This window comes from Mesoplodon bidens, assembly GCF_964165515.1.
Source record: "Mesoplodon bidens genome assembly, chromosome: 10".
NCBI classification, from domain to species: Eukaryota; Metazoa; Chordata; class Mammalia; order Artiodactyla; family Ziphiidae; genus Mesoplodon; species Mesoplodon bidens.
The window spans coordinates 35566158-35587722 of record NC_138172.1 but is presented as its reverse complement, the minus strand read 5'-3'; the positions used below and the strand labels follow the sequence as shown (position 1 = coordinate 35587722).

The window sequence follows — 21565 nt, the reverse complement described above, 5'->3', positions numbered from 1 at the left end:
TTTTGTGGTTTTCTTCCCATTAGTACATAACCTGGCCCTTTTAACCTGCAGTGTATCATGATGATTTCCAGTGATGTTTCAGATTTCATGGTAAAAGAGAAATAAGCCTAGATTAGCACAAAAATACTGAATAGTTTCAAACTCTCACATCCTTCAGATCGGGATCGTTTCTTAGCTTGGTTTTCCATTGCTGTCACTGAGAATGCTCCCTTCCATTCATTTTTAATCTTAACTTGTAGAATCTGTCTTTAATGAGGGTAATAATCAGCTTTTGCACCTAAATTGCCTGTGGCCTTATCATCGTCCATGTCACTCAGTCACCATTTTTGAAATTTCATTTTGTTGACCCCCTTGGCTCGGTGGATTGACAGGGGGTTCGCTGGAGACTGGGTCAGGAGGGGGGCTTCGCCCTGCCTGTAGTTGCCATCCCAGAGCCCTTCTGGGCAGCTCTGCGTCCTCCCCATCCCACAGACACCCCAGACAGGGGAGTACCCCAGAGAAGGGAACCAGGGCTCTCCAGACTCTCAGAAGCAGAGCCAGTATATAGCCATTGTCGGGGCGGGGGCGGGGCTGGGAGTGCGACCGAGGCCCAGGAGGTGCCCATCTCCCCAGAGGAGCCTCTGTCGCTCCCTGAGCTCAGACATCCTCAGGAGATACTGTTGATAGGCTTGATTCCCAGTGAGTTTATCTACTCCTCACTCACTCTATCTGTGCCTTTCCAAGCTTGTATCTTGGGGGAAGTGGTGTCTTCGTGTAATGCTGAGTCAGTGGAGAGACCTTTATCGCATTTTTCTCAACACTGCCTCTTCCAGAGCAGAAAGCAGAGCTAGTGATCCATCTCTGCTTCCTTTCCTCATCTTCCCTCTAACCTATCCTCCCTGTTTTCAGGGATAACACGTTTAGAATTCTCCTTAACCGAGTGTGGTCACTGTTACACCATGGATGTACGCTGTCCTGTGAAGCCCTGTCTAGAAATGGCCCTGGAGCCTGTGCCCCACAGTGAGGGGAGTAGGGACTGAGCTGGGGGTGTGACAGCTTACCCCCTGCCCCCCACCTCAACCAAAGCTTCCTTCTATAGATAAATGGCTCTTCGAGCCTCATGTTCTTTCACTTAAAACTTTAAAAGTGCCTTCCTCCTAGTGACCCGCCATGGCCTTAGGTTAGTGTCAGGATGGTAAGGGTGGAATGTATCCCTGGAGAAACAGCATCGTGTTGACTTTACCACAGAAACGGCCAGTACAAGGGTAACAGCAATTCTGTTGTGAATTCCTGGCACCCCGTGCCTCCTAAACCCAACTAAACTGAGGCCGTGGAAGCGGTTGATTTTAACAGTGCCAGTGACATGCCTTATCTCTGCGCTCCCAGAGCAGGAACATCACCCCTGCGTGATGAGGCAGCTTAAAAAGGAAAACAGGAGCAAATGGGAGGGAGGGACTCCGTGTTACAATGGTGGGTGTTAAATACGCACTCTGAGGGGGGTGGTGCCCAAAGCTGGAGGATAAAAACAGGCACACACCATGGTGGAACAACCAGTGTACTAAAATATATTTTGGGGAAAATAGTAAGTAATTTAAAAACAGTTTTGAATCAGAACAAAACTAGATCCCTTATGAAGGAGAGCGCAAATGACACATGAATTTTTACAATAAAATCCGAGATTTCGCAGCAGTTTTCAGTCCGTTCCATGATGTGGGGCTGCAACTGACTCTCTGCCACCTGTAAGGCCACTTGGGTAGGAAATGCTAAGCCATGCTCTGTGTAAAGGAAGAGCCACGTCTGCAGAGCAGAGTCGTGCATCCGCGTTCGCTAATTTGGTCAGCTTTTCCTGAGTTCCTGTTGAGTGCCTGGCTCTGGGCCAGAAGCCAGGGTGCCAAGATGTCGAAGACTCAGATGGGGGCCTTGTGCTCAGACAGTCATTGTCTCGAGTTGGGGGGAAACTGTTGTTAGGCAGTGCAGGATGGCCAAGCTAGAGTAGAGGCGGAGATGGAGGGGCTGTGAAAGCTGCATGTCTGTGAGCTGGATCTTGAAAGATGATAAGGTGTCTCTGGGGGGTGGGGGTGGAGAAACCAGAGAAGGGGCTGCTCCCACCTCCCCTAACAATTAGTTACCCAGGCTTCTCTGCCTAGGTACTCCTCCTCGACTTTCCCCCAAAGCAACACAAAATCAAAATGGGTCATTTGTATTCATTTTCTTGTTAAAGAAATGTAATTTTTTTTTTTAAGTTTAGTTTTAGTCTTAGGGTTCTTCCCAACTTTTTTTAGGGAATATAAAAAATGTTTTAAATAAATGTTAAAAGGAAGACAACTTATGTCGCATAGCCCCTTAGGGACCATCAGACCAACACAAATGTAATTCCGAAAGGCCCAAATTAAAATGTTCTCCTGTTTTAGACACTTAAGACCGTTTTGCTGCTTTCTAATGAAGAATCATTATAAGATGCTGTGTGTCTTTAAGTCTGTTAACCATTTGGAAATATTTGTTGCTTTTTTTTTTTTTTTTTTTGCACACTTGTTTTGGTGTTGGTACGTTTTTAAAGCATTAAGACTGATGCTTCGGAAAAATCTTTGCTTTTACCGCAGACCGTTCTTCTCAAGGTGAGTGCGAGGTTCATGAATTTTACGCCCGACATAGCCAAATGTGATCCTGGATGAAGACGTTTTTCTCTGGTGCTCGTGCTCTGTGGGAGGAGCCGAGAATATCTGTAACTAGAGTTGCGATTTCACATTAAGTCGTCATTAAGGAGATGGTCCCATTTTGACCAGGCATTGGAAAGACTGTCTCGATTAAGTCTACAATTCAGACTATGTCTGTTCTCATGGTGGCTTTGATGGTTTTTCACTTTTAAAATTGTTCACTTAACCCTTGTCCCCGTTGAGGTTTTGTCCGTAGATAGGTAAAATAAGAGAACACAGTGGTGTTTCTGCGCTTTGTTTCTTTAGAATCACTGCCAGGTTCCCGGGGGGAAATGGTGGTCATGGACAGTGGGCTTGTGTCTTCACCTGCAGGACCCACCTGATGCCAGGCACACCTGCAGTAAGGTAGAGGGCCCTCTGAGCCCCTGTGGTGTGGGTCAAACCCCCAAGAAGGGACTGATAGATGAGAAGGGAACTGGAAGACCTTGGTTCTGGTCCTGCCAGTGTCACCCGCTAACTCTGGGACTTCACTTAGGAGCCCTGAGCCTCTGTCTCTTGACCCCTCAAATGGGGAAGATGCTGCCGCGCTGCCCCTCCTGCCGTGGGGTAGCTGGCTTTAGGTCAGCTCATGAATGTAGAAGTGCTGTGAAAAATATGTACTATAAAGAATTTTACTCATTGAATCTATCTTTCTCTTAAATCCACGGACCTCCTCCCAGTCCCCTCCCTGGGTGAGGTGGGACAGCTGAGGGGCTGTTTGGAAACTATCTGAAGTGTCCCATTTTCTGGATTTCCCAGGAAGTGACCAAGAGAAACGAGCTATGTATGCACAGTAATACTGTACTCGGTGCCCCCACAAGAGGAGGCCGTGGAGGTTCTTTGTCAGCTATAAAGTATGATGCAGCTGTAAATCATGACTGAGGTTATGTCTGACAGTGATTTCTTTGCACAAATAGAGGGGCATGGCATTTCTGTAACATATGGTTAAACACTGGCTTTAGAGTCGGATAATCAATACTTGACTCTTTGCTCTACCTTTTACCAACTGTGAGATTTGGTGAAATGACCTACCTCTTAGAGCTTCACTTTCCTTGTCTGTGAAATGATGTAAATAACATTCACCGTGTGGAGTTGCGTGAGGATTCAGTGAGCTGAAGAGTGTAGAGAGCTTGGTTATCGTTATGATGATAGCTTGAATAAGAGTATATAAAATGGGATTTGATGCAAGAAAAATCTAATCAAGTCAGTTCTTTTAAGCTAATTTTTTTCCCCTGTGACCAGGCCTATAGATTGGGTTTAATTTGCATGACTATTTTACTCAGGAGTTAATAAACGAAGTATTCTCTACTGCTCTTTACTTTTAGAGGATCTAATGTTCAAAAATGCTATCAGAGATGCAGGAAGGTACAATGAAGATGAAAATATTTAGAAGCTGGTAAATTATAGGTCCTTGTTGAGGAAGGATTTGATTTGCCTTTGTCTTTGTTTCTGCCAAAGAAAGACTAAGGACCCACAATGCCTAGACAGGTTTTGATGTCTGTTAGATGGATTTCTCCTAAGAAGTTTAGATAATCTCTGATATTTATTATAGTGGCAGTCATATTCCTGGCACTTAGCAATGGCCAGAAAGAGATTAGAAGACCCTTAAGAGATTAGTGTAATATAACCCAGACTTTGATGCATCTGTTCTCTGTCGGCCTTTGAAGTCAGACCCCACATGCCATTTTTCATAGTAAATCCAAAGGGCAATTTTAGGATCCTATGCTATGAATATTCTTTCTGTTCAGTTGTTTTTAATACTGCTGTTTTGGTGCCTGGATGTTCCTTGCCAAAAAACGTTTAAAAACTCTATTTTCTTTTATAAATTCAGTATCATACTATGAAGGCTCTTGAATTATTTACCAAACTATGACCAATATTGAGATGGACCTCTATCCTAATCACTTTTTTAAAGGAAAAAAGTGATTAATTTCATCTCCTAATCCTTAGACTCGATTCACATTTGTCCAGAACATTCCATTTCTCTTCAACCCATTTGGTTTGTCTTTAATCCACAGTAATTGGGGGGAAAGGATGCTTGGTGATTGGTTGAAAGTGTTGGGATAAAAAACCTAGACAAAGATTCAGGCATGGCTACTCTACCTACCTGTGTTACTGTTGGTATAGAGGAAGTGGAGAGGGGTGGTGTTGGGGGGGGCACTGTACTGAATAGGTTCAGGTTTGGGAAGGCATCATAATTTACACCCTGGCCCATTAAATTCACACCATTATGAGCCATGGTCAATCGGAGATTGCCTCTAATTTCCTCCCCTTGAATGTTGGCTCAGCGGGCAAAACATACCAGGTAGATGGTGGTTGTTTGCTTGAGGAGACATACCTTCTCGGAATAGGCATTCATATAATTATTCATGACTGGGATTAGAATTAGCTCTCATTAAATATTTGACCAGCATCTGCTGACAAAAAATAAACAACAGAATTTCTTCCTGTACATAAACATATCTACATCTTAGAAGAGTAGTTGAATTGCTTGCAACGTTGAAAGGGGTATAGTTAGGTAATGTGATAACCAGGCTCTCAGCATGGTTGGTTACCACTGTTTTACAGAATAAAATTATATTGAGTTAATGAGTTAATTCCATATCTTGACCAACAGACTAAGAAAGCACACCAAGATCTAGTCCAAAAACAAAGGGACAATGCTTGACCAACACACTAAGAAAGCACACCGAGATCTAGTCCAAAAACAAAGGGACAGTGGAGGGTATTTGTAGATAGTTCTTAAAATTAAAAAAAAAAAAAAAAAAGATTTTCCTGTGCGTGATTAGTGATGATCAGGCTACCAGAATTCTAGACACATTTAGCTGGATTTGTCTTTGGTTTTGACTAGACTCATAGGTGAAAGAGTTGTCCATACAGTTGGAGGTCTCTTTTCTTGAACTTGGAAGTAATGTTGGGAGTGGGGTTGAAAGCTGAGGGAGAGATCTGTGGTCCTTTAGTAACTTCACATGGTTTGGTTTTGGTAGAACAAGAAATTAAGCCCCACTTCAGCTTTAAGTAGAAGAATGCTAAATTTCCTTTTTCTGATAAAGAACCGTGTTAAACATTTATATATACATTTAAGCACTGAACTTTTCTGTTGCAGAGTTAAGATGCTGTCGGGGGTGGCTGACAGGTGGATGCGGGTGCTGTAGGTACGGTGGTACCTGAAGCGCATAGGCTGGTAGCCACACCTGACATTAACAAGTGAGTGGTAACCTCTCCGCCGCTGGCTCGAAGCGACGGTTTCCATAGAAATGGCTGTTGGGATCAGTGGAAATGAGGTAAGTGAAAGTTTTCGCTGATCCTTGTTTCCATCAAGCTGACGCCTGTTTCCCTGGCAACAGCAGTGGACAGCAGCCAGGCACTAGCAACAGATTCAGGAGAGCTCTCTCACTTGTCAGCTGTGGCTATCATCTATTCCTAACCGAATCCTTTTTTATAACACTTGGCAAAAACCTCTGAGGACCCAGGAGGCATCTCTGGCCACGTGTGCCCTCCTGAGCACCCATTTTGCCGATGGAGAGCTCTGTACTAAGCGAATTCATCCTAGTGCTCTCATGCAGAGCTCAGCTCTTCATTAAGCCTCTGGTACCTTAATGGTTGAAATTAAAGCCATAATTTTCCTGTGTTCCCTATTCCATTGGCGGCATTAACAATCACTGTTACTTCTGCAGTGAAGGGTTGTTTATGAATTTAATAATTTGACTTCTGTGATTGCCCTAAGGCGCTACTGTCAACCTTATGCCAGTCTTTTTTTCCTTCTGTGTAATACCTCTTATAAGCTGGTAAAATTGCTTACAGAAATCAAATATTGGCATAGCAGGACAGCTCAGTATAGCAAGACCTGTATGTCTGGGATATAGGGAGCTCTTCTTTATTAAAGTTCAGCAGTTGTTCCTTTCCTGGAACATTTTAATATTTAAGCAAATTATGCACCCAAGGCGAAAGTATCCTTCTCCCGTATGAGACAGTGTTCGCAGGTTCCACAAAGCAAAGGAGAGCTGTCATTATTGCCCTGGTGTGTAAGGTAAGCGTGTGTGTGGAGAGGCACAGAATGAGGCGTTGGGCTCTGTCTGGTGTTAAACCCTTAAAGATACTATTTTAAAAATATTTTGTCTGAAACAAAATGAAACTCTGAGACTCAGAGCTATATCTCTGAGAATCAAATGAAGATATGGATCCACAGCGTTACGAGAATTTAGATTGGCTGTGTAAAAGAGCACTGAAAAAATGGTGAATTTCGTGTCTTGGAGGGCTTTCTGAATGACTTTATTCCCAAGAATCTGGATGAGGGCAACTATAATAATTGGCTTGGAGGCGATATTTAGGACTAACCCTGTACCACTGGATCGGGTTCAGTGCAACAGACTAATAAACAGAAAATCTTGCTCGATATTTTTCTCTCTCTCTTAGACTTCTTAAGAAAAAAGGACTTATTCATTCAATGAATATTTTTTGTGTGCCTACACAGTGGTTTCAATGGTGAGACAAAGCAGAGTCTTGTCTTCATGAAGCTTGTATCTCATGAGGGAGACAAAAATTATAAACTTTTATAAGTTCTTTGAAGGAAAGGTGCATGGTGCTGTGAGAGTGTTTAACAGGGAGAACAAATGTCTAGGGGAAGCATCCTGGAGGAAGAGAAGGATGAACGAATAGCCATCATATCCAGGAAAGATGGGAGAAGAGGCTCGGGGAGGGTATTACAGTCAAGGAGAAACCCATGCAAAGGCCCGACAGTGGGAAGGAACAGAGGGCATTGGATAAACTGAAGAAAGCCAGGGTGGCAGGCACTCAGGGGGCTGGGAAAGGAGGGTGAAGAAAAGAAGACAGACTGGTCAGCAGAGCCCAGATCACAAAGGTCCTTCAAGATCACATCACAGATTCTGGACATTAGCTGAAGGGTAAAGGAACCCACTGATAAATTTCAAGCCCAAAGTGATGTGATTTACATTTGTGTTTTATAAAAATTACTCTGCTTTCTGATGTCTTCAACTTACCTTAAAATACTTCAAAAAATATAACTGGATGGATAGAGGGATGGATAGATAGGAGCTAAAGAAAATGTAGCAAATGTTAATTGTGGAAACTAGGTGGTAGGCATTATGGCTATTCACTGTGTTAAGTCTTCCTACTTTTATGAACATTTGAACTTTTTTCTTAATGTTGGAAAAATTCAGCATATAAAAATCACTCTGGCTGCAGTAGTATGAATGGATTGGATGGATGCAAGACCGGATGTAGGGAGACCAATTTAAGGCTATTGTAATCCTCTTCCAGCCACAGTATAGTAACAGTGCCAGAATGGACCTTCTACTATAAACAACTATAAAACTGGCAAAAATATACGAAGCAGTGTTTTTTGTTTTTTGTTTTTCAGAAGATGGAAATAGGCAACACAGGATTGGGTTCCTTAGGAGAAGGGAAACACATGCAGTAAGTGCCACAATTGTCCTGGCTGTCTGCCCAGAGATGCTTTTAGAGTTGTGGCACAGGAGGCAGAGCCCAGGGGAGGACAGTGGTCTATTTGCTCGAGAGGCAAAGAGCAGAGTTTGAGAGGCTGAGACAGCTGGGATTTTCAGGGCAGGGTACTGGAGAGAGAGAGGTATGCAGAGAAGGGGCCCCAGAAAGCTGAATAGGGAGTCTCTGAAATCTTTGACTATATACTAAGCTGCTATGTGCTAGTTGAATTTATTGGTAGAGAACAGCTACTATAAAGCTGTGAGCTCCTGGAAATCTCACTGTTGGGAAACAGAGGGATTCTGACCAGCTGGAATAGATTGACATTGGTGATACATTGGACATTCAAGTGAGACCTCGGAAAGGCCAGGCATTACGGGTAGGGTTACCTTAGCCCTGCAGTAAGAGCCACTCTAGATCTACCCCAGTCTAGACCTGCAAATCTTATAAACAAGCTTCAAAAGGATCAAGACAAGTGGCTAACTTAACACCTGCCAAAACAAGTCAACACCCATTAAAGGAAGACACCAAAAACCCAGACGTTCCCCAAATGTTTCCCCACATCATTAAAAGTTACAGGACATGAAAAGAAGCAGGAAAACGTGATCCATGATCAAGATGGGGTGGGGGCGTCAATAGAAACAAATTGAAAGATGACAGATAAGGCAGGAAAGGAACAAAGAACATATGGGATGAACAAAAAACCAATAGCAGGATGGTGGACATAAACCCAACTGTATCAGTACTTGGATTGAATGAAATGGGCACAGTGTTTTAATTAAAAGACAGAAATTGTCAGAGTGAATAAAAATGCAAGATACTATAAGACACAGATTAAAAATAAAGGGAGGGACTTCCCTGGTGGCGCAGTGGTTAGGAATCTGCCTGCCAATGCAGGGGACACGGGTTCAAGCCCTGGTCTGGGAAGATCCCACATGCCGCGGAGCAACTAAGCCCGTGTGCCACAACTACTGAGCCTGCGCTCTAGAGCCTGTGTGCCACAGCTACTGAGCCTGCACGCCTAGAGCCTGTGCTCCGCAACAAGAGAAGCCACTGCAATGAGAAACCCGCACACCGCAACGAAGAGTAGCCCCCGCTCGCTGCAAACAGAGAAAGCACACGTGCAGCAATGAAGACCCAACTCAGCCAAAAATAAATTAAAATAAATAAGTAAATTTATTTAAAAAAATAAAAATAAAAAAATAAAGGGATAACTATATTAATACAAAACATATAAAATAGACTTCTATACAAGGAGTATTTGCAGAGAGATATTTCAGAGATAGAGACACTTCATACTCCTGGAAGGGTCAATTCATCAAGAAGACAATGATTCTACATGAGTTTGTACCTAATAAACTTTGAAATACATGAAGGGAAAGCTGTCAAAATTAAGTGGAGAAATCAATAAATCCACAAACATAGATGAAAATTTTATAGTTCTTTCAATAACTGAAGAGCAAGGGGATGAAAAAACTAAATATAGATAACATCTGAACACTACCAACCAGAATGACCTAACTAGTACTTAAAGAACACTATATCCGATAACTGCACAATACTCATTCTGTTCAGGAGCACCAAGATAGACCACGTGTGGACTGTATTAAAAAAAAAAAAAGTCTCACTAAGTATCAAAAGATTTAAATCTTGCAGAGTACATTTTTTCTAATAGCAATTGATTTGAAATAGAAACCGGCAACAATACGCTGTCTAGAAAGTCATTCAAATACTGAAAAGTAAATGATACATCTCTAAATAACTTACAATTCAAAAAAACATTACAATAAAAGTGAGAAGTTTTTTAAATGGAAAGATGATAAAAATACAACATCTCAATTTGCATTATCCATCTAAAGCAGTGCTTAGAAATTTGTAGCTTTAAATGCCTATATTAGTAAAGAAGAAAGGTTTACATTCAGTGGTCTGTATTCCCATCTAAGAATCTAGAAAAGAAAAGCAAATTAAATCCAAGGAGAGTAGAAAAAAGAAATAAGAACATAAGTCAGTAGAAGAGAAAATGCAAGAAATAGGTAAAGTTAACAAAGACAAGAGTGGACTCTTTGAAAATCTTAATAAAGTTAATAAATCTTTAGCAAGACTAATCAAAAAAGAAAAGTCGATCAGTATTAGAAACGATGGAGGGTATGTCAACACAAATATTACAGACATTAAAATGATAACAAGAGACTAGGACAATAAATTCAGTAACTTAGGAGAAATGGACAAATGCCTTGAAGAACACAGCTTATTAGAACTGACTCAAAAAGAAAGAAAAGACTGAAGAGCCCTATATTCGCTTTTCAAATGGAATTCAGAATCATAAACCTTCTCTCAAAGAAAACTGGGGGCCTCAATGATGTCAAAAGTCAATTCTGTCAAACAATTTAGAAAGAATATCATTTCTAGAAAAAAATCTCAGATAATAGAGGAGGAAGGGGACATTCCCTAACATATTTTTATGAGGCCAGAATAACCTCAGTACCAAATCCAACAGACAGAAGAACAGTAGTTTTCATTAATATAGATGTAAAAATTCTCAAACACTAGCAAATTAAATCTAGCAATTATTAAAAGAACAATACCTCATGACCAGGTGGGGTTTATCTAGGAAACACAAGGTTAGTTCACCTTTGGAAAATCAAACAATGTAATTTACCATATTAACAGAATGAAGGAGAAAAATCATATGATCATCTCAGAAAATGCAGAAAATGCCACCAACAGTATTCTGTAATATTCATGATAAAAAGCTCTTAGCAAACTAGGAATATATGGGAACTTCCTCAACCTGTAAAAGGTTATCTACAAAACAACACAAAACTGTAACTGACAACATACTTAATGGTGAAAGGCTGGATTTTTTTTTTTTTCTTTCTTATACGCAGGCCTCTCACTGTTGTGGCCTCTCCCGTTGCAGAGCACAGGCTCTGGACGCGCAGGCTCAGTGGCCATGGCTCACGGGCCCAGCCGCTCCACAGCGTGTGGGATCTTCCCAGACCGGGGCACAAACCCATGTCCCCTGCATTGGCAGGTGGACTCTCAACCATTGCGCCACCAGGGAAGCCCACTGGATGCTTTTTTTTCCTGAGATTAAGAACAAAGTAATCATTCCTCTCTCACCCCTTTTGTTCAACATTATACTGGAAGTACTGGCCAGTACATTAAGGCAAGTAAAGGATATAAAAGGCAGAAAGATTAGAAAGAAAGCAAAAGCTATTTCTGTTCACAGAAAACATGATTGTCTACTTAGAAGGTCCTAACAAATTGCCGGGAAACCTACTAGAATTAATAAGTGAATATAGCAAGGTCTCAGGATACAAAAATCAATTTTATTCCTGTACATTAGCTGCAAGAATGTGGAAAATGAAATTTGAGAAAATATGATTTACGATAACATTAACAAATTAAAATCCTTAGGAATAAAGATAAGAAAAGATACGGAAGACCTCTGCACTGAAAACTACTGTAGTAAAATTAAAGACGATCTAGGTAAATGATGATGGCCCATGATCATTTGGTCTGGATTGGAAGATTCAATATTTTTAACATGTTGAATTTATCTGCGTTCCTCAAATTTATCTATTAAGTGCTGTCCCATTCATAAATGCTAATGGCTTTTTAAAAAAAAAACTGACAAGATGATTTCAGTATTTATATAAATTGCAAAGGACCTATAATAACTATAAAAATCTTGACAAAGAACAAAGTTGGATGACTTACATATATCTGACAAAGGGTTTGTATGGAGGATATACAAGAACTCTTAAATAATAAGATAAACAGTAAACAATACAATAAACAAAAAATAAAATTGGCAAAAGCCTTGAACAGATACTTTGCAAAAGAATATGTACAAATAGCCAGTGTACATGTAAAAATGTTTAATATTATTAATCATCTGGGACATGCAAGCTAAAATTGCAGTGAAATTCTACTACATATGTAGAATAGTAGAGTAGCTAAAATCAAAGAGACAGTATCAAGTGTTGACAAGAGTATAGAGCAACTGATAATGCTCACATGTTGCTCATAGAAACAAAATGGTACAACCACTTTGGAAAAGCTTGTCAAGTTCTCATAAAGTTAAACATATATTTACCATATGGCTCAGCAGTTCCATTCCTAGTTGTTTACTGAAGAGAAATGAAAGCCTTCTGTCCACAAAATGACTTGTATGTCAGCATTCATAGAGCATTGTTCATAGTAGCTTCAAATTGGAAAAACCCAAAGGTCTATCAGCAGGTAAAATAGATAATCAAATTGTGGTATCCAAGTCAAACTTTGGAATACCATTCAGCAGTAAAAATAGAATGAAGTACTAGTACAACATTATCAATGATGCTTAGAAACATTTTGCTGAGGGAAAGAAGCTAGGTACAAAACAGAACATATGGTGAAGTTCTGGAAGAGGCAAAATTAGTCTATAATGTAGAAATCAGGTCACTGATTTTCTAGGGTGGGAAGAGGAAGAGTTTACTGAGAGACCTTTCTGGGAGGTGTTATAAATGTTTTTTATCTTAATTGGGGTGTTTTTTACATGGTGTCAACCTTAGCCAAACCATCAACTTAAATCGTGTGCATTTTATTGTTCGTGACTTGTGTCATGATAAAATTGATTTTAAAATACCATTAAAATAGATTTAAAAGAGTTTCTGCTTCTGGTTGAGGTGGAGTAACAAATACCAGATTTACCCTACCCTCCCACGTGAAACAACAACAAAACCCAAAACACAATATATGTAAAACAACGGTTTTCAGTACACTGGACGTCAGGCAGTGAAGGGCAGTGATCCCTGAGAACCAGGAAATAAACTAAATAAGCTCCATAATTGTTCCAGTTTACTGGCTTAAGAGAATTCTTGGGCCACGGCACAAGGAGGGGGAACCCAGGCAGAGCCCTGTCGTCCCCCTGGGTTTAGAAGATGAAGCTAAGAGTCTGCAAAAACGAAGGTGGCTAAAGTATGCAGGACAGAGTACTGGAGAGGAGAAAATTTCATAGAAAGAGAACTCCAGAAGTTCCCCCTTAAGTATTCAGCAGAGTACTTTTCAGCACATGTGTGTGAGGAAGCTGGGGAAAGAATATTTGAATGGATTAGAAAAGATGGTGTTCAGTGCTGGCACAGGGCCAGGAATATTGCCTGTTCCCACCAGCCGGACTGGAAAAACTCACAATTCGCAGGACATTGGGTAGAGTACTCAGAAAAGATTTGCCTCAGTAGTGGAATTACTAGTCCTAGACTAAGTAGTGTTCCAGATTGACCTAACAGATTATTAAAGCAAGACCTGAAATGATCAATCAGTTTAGTCCAAGTTCCTTAACTGCATCCCAGAGCAAAGCAACTGGCATATTTGTAGGAATACAAAAATATCTACAATCCAACAAGATAAAACTTTAGATGTCTGGGATTCAGAAGTCAGTAGGCATGCAAAGAAGCAGATAAACATGACCCATAATTAGAAGATTTAATCAATCAGTTGAAACCAACCCAGAACTCATTCAGATGTTAGAATTAGAAGAAAAGGACATGAAAGAGTCATTATAACTATATTCCATGTGTTCAAAATGTTAAGCAGAGACATGGAAGATGCAAAAAAAAAAAAAAAAAAAAACTAAAAACGTCAAGATCCCAGGAATAAATCTAACAAAAGATGTACAAGATCGTGTCTACACAAAACTTTGCTGAAGGGAATTAAAGAAGACCTCAAAAAATGGAAGGATTGGAACACTCAGTTTATTAGGATGTCAGAAGACAGGTAGTATTAAGAAAAGGAGGTTTTCTTTGTCATGAGAAGAAAGGAAGAGAATATGGGGCAGATACAAAAGTTTGGTTTGATCGTAGGAAGCTAGGAGTGTTCCTGCCTGATTCCTAGCTTCTCTGAAGCAGGGGGCAGGGTTAACTGCTGGCGGCAAGGGGGTGGGTGGCAGAGTCCTGTCTGGAGAGTCAGGGAGGTTCAAGATGGTGGTTACAGGGAGTTGGGGAGTGAGTGGACCAGAGAACCGACGTAGGTGATAGGTAGCATGGAGGTCCTTTCTGAAGCTGGCGATGACAAATCCATATTGATGTCAGTCTATCGCATCGTATGACTTTTCTGTAGCCACGTTTGACTGCTCTTACCCAGGTATGGAGAAAGGGAGTATCTGAGGTCATCTGGGGTGAGGGTTTTGCTCTCTCTGTATAGTAAAAGGATGCAAGAGAGTTTAGGGTAGCAGCGAGAACATCACTAAATGGTTTACTGATGGATCATGAAATCTAAGGTAGATTAGGAGGGAAGGGGAAGCCTAACAGACTGAGAGAAAATGGGGGCGGTCAGTGGACTGGATGTTCCGAAGAGGTTAGTATTGTTTATAGTGGGAGGAGTGAGACAAGTCAACTGATCTGAGAGGAGGTTGTGGTCAGAGAGCAGAAAGCTTGAATTCATGATTAGGGGTGGTAAAATTTGGGGATCAATAGTCATGGAGATTAATATGTCAAGGGATTGAAAAGCCAGGTGTTGGCAGGGTCAACCAAGGGCTACTGGAGTCCCTCAGGAAGATGGTAGGACTTGGGATGGGGAGGAAGGCTGGGAGCTGGGAGCCTAAGACTTCAGTCTAGGGGGCAAGTAGGAGACAACACGGAGGAAGGGGAGAAGGTCACATAGCCTACTGGCACTTCCTGAAAGGAGTAGGGTTTTTTGTTTATTTGATTTTTATAGCAGGATGAGGGAGTATCGGTCTAGATGTGAAGAGGAACAGAAAAGCAAGGAGGCTGTCAATCCGAGGTAGGTGGGGTCTGGAAGGGCTACAAGGGAAGCAAAGCAGTAAGCTTGAGGATGACCCAGGTTTCCATCAAATCAAGGAGAAGGGGGGGGTCCCTTTGAAAAGGTTGAGGATACAGGAGATTGTACCCTCTGGAGCAGCAATTCCAGAGTGAAGAGTGAGAGGAGGCTGAGTCCGTGATGGGGAAGTTCAGAGGACCTGAGGATGACGACGCACTGGGCGATGGGGACTGGGCCTTGGACATGTGCCTTGCGCTTTGCTCAGTGACTGCCGGCATCAGTGAAGAGAACTGAGGCTTAGTGGTGGTGAGGTCTAACGATGGGGCAGGGTCCTCAGCTAACGGAGACCCTGCTCACTTGGTCTGGGGCGATGTTGTCCAGCCCCTGTGGTCTGGGCTTACCTGGCCTGAGATATGTGCCAGAAGCTTCAGTCTCTGCAGACAGAGCCTGGGGGTGCTGGTAACTCCAGCGGGTGTATCCACAGCCGAGGGTTGTGGCAGTGCTGTGGCTGGGATCCCTGAGTGCTGCCCCGCCTGAGGTGGCTCCTTTGGCCCAGGGGATTCCTAGTTGCTGTGGTTATTGGTTTCCACATGTCGTAGTGGGAAGAGCTCAAGTTCAGAGGTCAGAGTCCTGGCTCTTGTCCTGGCACCACATTTCCTGACGACGTGACTTTCATCAGTATACTTCACTTCTCCAAGTCAGGGTCTTCTCGCTCCTAAAGTTGACGGCCCCATTGCCATGTAGTTTTTCTTTTCTTTTTTTTAATGTTTATTTATTTATTTATTTTTGGCTGTGTTGGGTCTGCGGGCTCTAGAGCACAGGCTCAGTAGCTGTGGTGCATGGGCTTAGTTGCTCCGCGGCATGTTGGATCTTCCTGGACCAGGGCTCAAACCCGTGTCCCCTGCATTGGCAGGCAGATTCTTAGCCACTGTGCCACCAGGGAAATCCCCATGTGGTTTCTCTTACAAGGCTGTCCTGAGAACCAAGGAGAGAAATGGATGGGAAGGGACCTTGTAAACTGTAAAGACTTTTGCAGATGTGAGGTGTGGTCAGCATTGGCTGTTCCTGTGAATAAGGAACAAGGCTGTTCCTGTGAATTTGAAAAGCCTTCTTGTTTGCAGTCTGAATATTCACGTGCCAGCTGTTGTCTCCAGGGCCCCGCCTCTTTCCAGGACCTGGAGTGGCACTTGAAGACCTAACCTAATTTCTCTAAGTCTGATTGTCATAAGAGTTTGTTTTGGATTCAGGGATAAAATATTAATCCACTCAGAACTAGATCATTCCCTTGAAATTCTGCTTAAAATAAATCTTGGTTTAAGTTTTCTGCCAGCACCTTCAGAGCCTCCAAGCATTTGGGGCTTTTCGGCTTCTGAGTCTGGGAGGCTTTCTAATCCAGTGGGTGATGGCACACTGCCTGCCCAGAGGTGTGCTCTTCCCAGAGGCCTACCTGTCCTTGAATCATATGCCGGTACTTACAGATAGGCTTACGGAGACATATGGAGGAGCTCCAGGGCACTCCCTGTGTGCACGCCAGCACCTGTACCCTCTCCCCTCCGGCTCTCATCAAGTGTACTTGAGCACAATCTGTACCGAGCCCTGTGCCCTGGGAGAGCAGTGGAGGGCTGGCAGGTCAGAGAGGGCTCTCCTGAGGAAGCCGGACTCAGGCGGGGCGTTGAAGGAAGGGCGTTTGTAAGGATGTCAAGATAGGAGGATGCATCCCAGACCCCAGAAGCAGCGAGGGGAGCAGGGCCTGGTGGGGCCCGCACTTCAGGAGCCAGTGAGTTGGCCAGTGGGGCCGACGAGGTGCTGTGTGCTGTCTGGGAGTCGTGGGGCAGAAGGAAGTGCCTGGTGACGGAGGCGGGGTTTTGTCTTTAGTTCATGGGAGCTGTGGAGGCGTTTGAGTGGCAAGGTGATGGAGGCGGGCTGGGCCTGGAAGGTAAAGCTGTGCCTCTCTGGGCCGAGCAGAGTGAGGAGAGCTCTGGGGCTGGGGGCTGTGGCAGAGGGAGCGGGGTGTGAGGAGGTGGGAGTTCCGGCTGTGGTGGGAATGAAGGAGACCTCGTGGAAGATGGTTGAGGGTCAGCGTCTCTCAGATGAGGAGAGAGCTGCGGATTTGTCAGCTCTGGGGTATGGATCACGTGAGGGAATTTTTCTTTATTACTTATTGTTGTTAATATGTCAGTTATATATAGATCTATGCCCGGCGCTGAGCTAGGTGCCTATATAAAGTTTATTTCATTCAATCTTCTCAGCTACTTTAGTGGCTGTGTCTTTTGCCTCAGTTTTACAGATGAGGGAAGCAATGCTCAGAGAGGGTTTGTTTTTCTCAAAGTCACACAGCTAGTAAGGAAGGAATTCCGGGTAAGCTAGGGATGAAATCTGGATCTGCTCGACTCCAGAGCCCAGGCTGCTTTCTCCTCAGTTGGAAGCTCTTTCTGTGTGTGATGAGGGGGTGCCCCTGGGGGATCCCATCTATCAGACTGCCTCTGTGCTGATACATCCTGAGCTGTTCCATTCTTCATGCTCTGCCAGTTTCTTTCTCTTCCCCCAAATTAATTACTCAAAGTAAAGGGGAATCGTGGAATATGGAGACTTCAGAGAAATTGGGGTTTTTTACCTCTTAAAACTCCTGTGAACAAGTCCCAGTCTATCTCAAGAGGCCCTTTGGGATTCTGTTACTGGGGCGGGGGGGCGGGTAATCTCTCTGAGTCCCTGAGTCTCCCCTATAATAGGATGCTCTTCCCTTGTTCTCAAGTAAGTCTGATGGTTCAGAAAGGGCACTTCACCTGTCCTGTCCTTCAAGGAGAAGCTCCTCAGAGGGAGGACCCCATCTCCCTTAGGGCCTCTCTCCAGGTGGTCTGCCTTTGACATGACCAGTGAGAGGGATTTGGGCTGGAATTCCTACAGGGATTGCTTTGAGGACTTCCCAGCTGGTGGGCTCTGTTCCAGCTTTTTCCATGGGCTAGTGTGGCTCATCTGTGGTCAGATCCCCCAGCTGCCCTTTGAATAGGTGGTGCAGCCCTCTGTCCATCTCAGGCTCTTTAACCAGGCCCTTAGCAGCAAACTGTTTTGGTGCAGAAGCAGGACAGGGCCTGGGCTCGCTGGTCTCTTCCCACATGTTAACTTTGAATGGTTCTGCCACCCTCCCAAATCAGACTTCAGATACACAATTTTCTAATTTTTCTTTAAAAACCAGAATCTGACAAGTCTAGTGGGGTGTGGTTCTCAGACGACTTCTTAAGGAGCAGTATTTGAAGCCGTCATGAGAAGATGTGATATAGTTGGCAGGGCTCACTTGATTGATACACTTCACTTGGAGAAAGTGATGTGAGGCAAGAGGCCCATGTTTTTGAAGAACACGTCTTAAAACATGTTTTTTAGAAAACAGGTTGAAACAAGAAGTCTGTAACTTTTAGCATACAACCCGGATTCTTATCATTTGGGGAAATGTCTTTGGTAGCCATGGAAACTAACTCTTCAAAGAAAGAACAGCTCTTCTGTCCTCAGACAAGGGGATGTGGTGAAAGGAAAGTGTATTTCATTCTAAGAGGCTTTTTCTCCATGGATGACTTCTTAGACTTGTCCAGGACTCTGACTGGCTTCGTTTTTGTTTTTTGCTTGTGACAATGACGGGTGCAGTTTTAGGTGATAGAAAGTTACAGGTACGTCCCATGCAGAGCCCACAATCATGTCTTTGACATGATCATCATTAGCGTAAGGCCTGAGCCTATGAAACTATATATTTAATTCAGCCTAATCTTATCGAGCAAATACTAATGACCAGGATTTGTGATAAGGAACCAACATCCAAAGATAAGACAGACACAGCCCCTCTGTCACAGAGCTTACAGTCTGGCGTGTAAGAGGGAATATTAAATAACAAATTGCAGGGCAAATTGGAGAACTGTTTTTGTAGGCTGACCCAGCTGAGTGGGGTGGTATTTGGAAGAGTAGTGAGTTGAGCCTCACTTCGGGAACAGCCTGGAGCTGAAAGAGTTCTCCGTGCCTTGGAGAAAATGAGGGAACTTGAGGATGGCCGGAGCACAGGGTTCAAGCCAGGGAGTGGTCAGAGAGGACTGGGAGAGAGAAAAGAAGACTGGACAGATCAGGCATTTGTTCTCTCCGTCCATACCCCCCTTCCTCGTGGGCAGCATAAGTGCCACCCTGTCCCTGAGCTTTGGTGTGTTCAGGCTGCCCTGCTGTCGTTCACCGAAGATAACTCACCCTAGTTATTAAAAGCTAGGAAAACACCTACTTTGAAAATGGTTCATCTTCCCAAAAGACGGCAACTCTTTTCTATATAAAGCATCTTCACAGACGTTGATGTCAATAAAAGAAGCGCAGGACATGAAAAGGGGAGGATTGCTTTGAGAAAATCTCTTAATATTCCCCAACCGTCACAAACAGAAAAATTAGAAGGCACAGGATCCCTTCGCACAAGGATTCCCCATGGAGTTTGTTTCAGGAATGAGCTCCCGAAGCATAGTCGTAATGTAGTTGGGTGATTGGAAGTGCGATTGTTAAACATTTTTCTCGACCTGCTTGCTGTGTAAACAAGGGTCCTCCATTTGCTCTTGTCTCTTTGGCTCGCCGGTGGTTCTCCTCCACTTCTTGGTGGCCAGTGCCTAACTTCCGTTGAAGAGTGCTGTCATCCATTAGCCCTCTTCCCCTCCGTGGGAGTTACCTGCAAGGGAGCAGATCCTATCGATGGGGTGCTGCAGCCCAAAGCCCTCCCCCCCATTCTGGCCTATTTATTTCATGCAGAGAGAACACATTTGGGCTGCTCCTGGCTTTTTGGGGTTGAGGGGAAACTGGAACAAAGCCAATGATTCTGATGAACTTTGAACTAAAACCAGTACCAACAAATTAAAATTTTTTTGTGTGTGAAGCATCACACAGTATGGTTGACTTTTTTTAAATAAAACACCCAATTTCCTCAAACTCAAACTGAACTTATGTGCTTTTCAAAAAATTAAATTTAAGCAAAAAAGTTTTTGAACCAAACTGCTCTTTCATCCTGTTTTATTTCCTTTATGTCTGTGCAGGGGAAATAATTTAGGTCTAAAGAAGACTGGCCTCTGCTGATAAAAATCAGTGGCTTATTTCTTCAACTTCCCCCTCCTCTTAGCCTGTTGGTGGGGGGTTTGTTTTCTTTTTTGATGAATTTCTGAGTCTTTTCTACAGAAGTCTGAGTCCTAGTGATTCCTTTGGCCTTGCTCTCTGGAGGTTTTTGTGCTTGTTTGTGTTTGTTTTCTCTGTGCGTGTGTGTATAAATTTCAAAGCATTTAGCTTGTCTAAATTTCATTTGTGTGGGTTTGGTTAAAATAAACAGTACTACAACCCAAGAAAAAGCTCCATCTCTAAATCAACATGATTTCCAGTGGCCCATTTATTTTATGGGGCATTTGAGAAATAACAGATTCCAGAGCAGACCGTGCGTCGTCCTTCTGCATCGGTGGCAGTCACGTTTGACCTGCGCTGCCATTTCAGGGCGATGGTTTGCTTCAGGCTAAGTGCTCTCTCTCCAGGAGTGTTGATTGAGCCAGGGCTCCCAGAGCTGGGGATGGCAGGGCCTGTAAACCCTGGTCAGTGTCAGGCTTCGGGGAGCTCTCTGCAGAGCGTGAGGCATGTGCCTGGCTCCTGGGTGAGGGGGAAGTTATGTAGGGGCTCCCGGGAGGGAGGCTGGCTGGTTTTGGGGAGTGAAGGTCAGCATGTGGGGAGATGAGCAGAAAGGGTGCGGTCACGTTTCTCTGAGCCCGAGCTGGGGCTCTGGAAGAAAATCAGGATGCAAGGGTAAACGGTGCTTTCTGCCCTGCCCCTCCCTTCCTGGTCCTGACCAGTAAGTGTCCAGCCTGCCATCTTCTGAGCCAGGAGGCGGAGGGATCGGGAATCCTTTGAAAAGAGCCCTGGGTTTGGAGCCTGGTTCAGAGCCCTTTGTCCTGCTTACCCGGCATGTGACGTGGGAGCAGTAATGTCACCTTGTTGAAGCTGGGTTTGGGCCTTTGTGAGACGGGAGGGAAAATCCTGGTCCTGCCTGTGCCGTAGGAGGCAGTGAGGCCTGTGGGCAGCGAATGTAAAGACACTCCCAGGGCTCCAAACACACATCCCGATACCAAAGGGGTTCGCTCCGTTCCTGCCGGGGAAGAGGGCCATGGCCTGATGCACTCGCCCGCGGGAAACCAAGTCAGCCCCCAGCCGTGCAGATGCAGACCCTCTGGAGCTGCTGGAGGTTGGCTGGGGCCCAGGGCCAACGTGCTCGTGGGTGAGGGGCTGCTCAGGGCGGTGAGGGCTCAGGCTGTGCCTGTCTCGGAGCTTCCGCTTGTCCTCTTCTTTGTGTCGCTCCATCTGTGTGAGCCCCGTGGAGGCAGGGAGGGAGCCGGGGGCAGCACCCCTTGTGACCCTTTCTTCGGAATGCTCTCAGCCCTTCTGCTTCTCGGCTGCCAGCACTAAGAGAGGGTTCCAGGCTGCTGCCCAGGGAGAGGAACAGAAGATGAGGAAGGGACCACTTCACAGCAGTTGGGTGTCCTGCATCCCTCTGAGCCATTGAGGAGCCTGGGGAGACTCAAGTTACCGCTATGGTCAAACTCAGCGCGGGGCAAGTGCTGTCTTGAGGGAGGACAGGGTGATGAGGTGGGGCCTGGGGAAGACAGACGGCAAGGTCTTCACCACATCCTGTG

General features: G+C 44.1%; 1 protein-coding gene across 1 annotated transcript in view; it reads left to right on the top strand.

Annotated features, from left to right (window-relative positions):
- Positions 1 to 21565, top strand: part of CACNA1D (calcium voltage-gated channel subunit alpha1 D) — a 321901-nt gene that overhangs the window by 186559 nt on the left and 113777 nt on the right. The window lies entirely within an intron of this gene.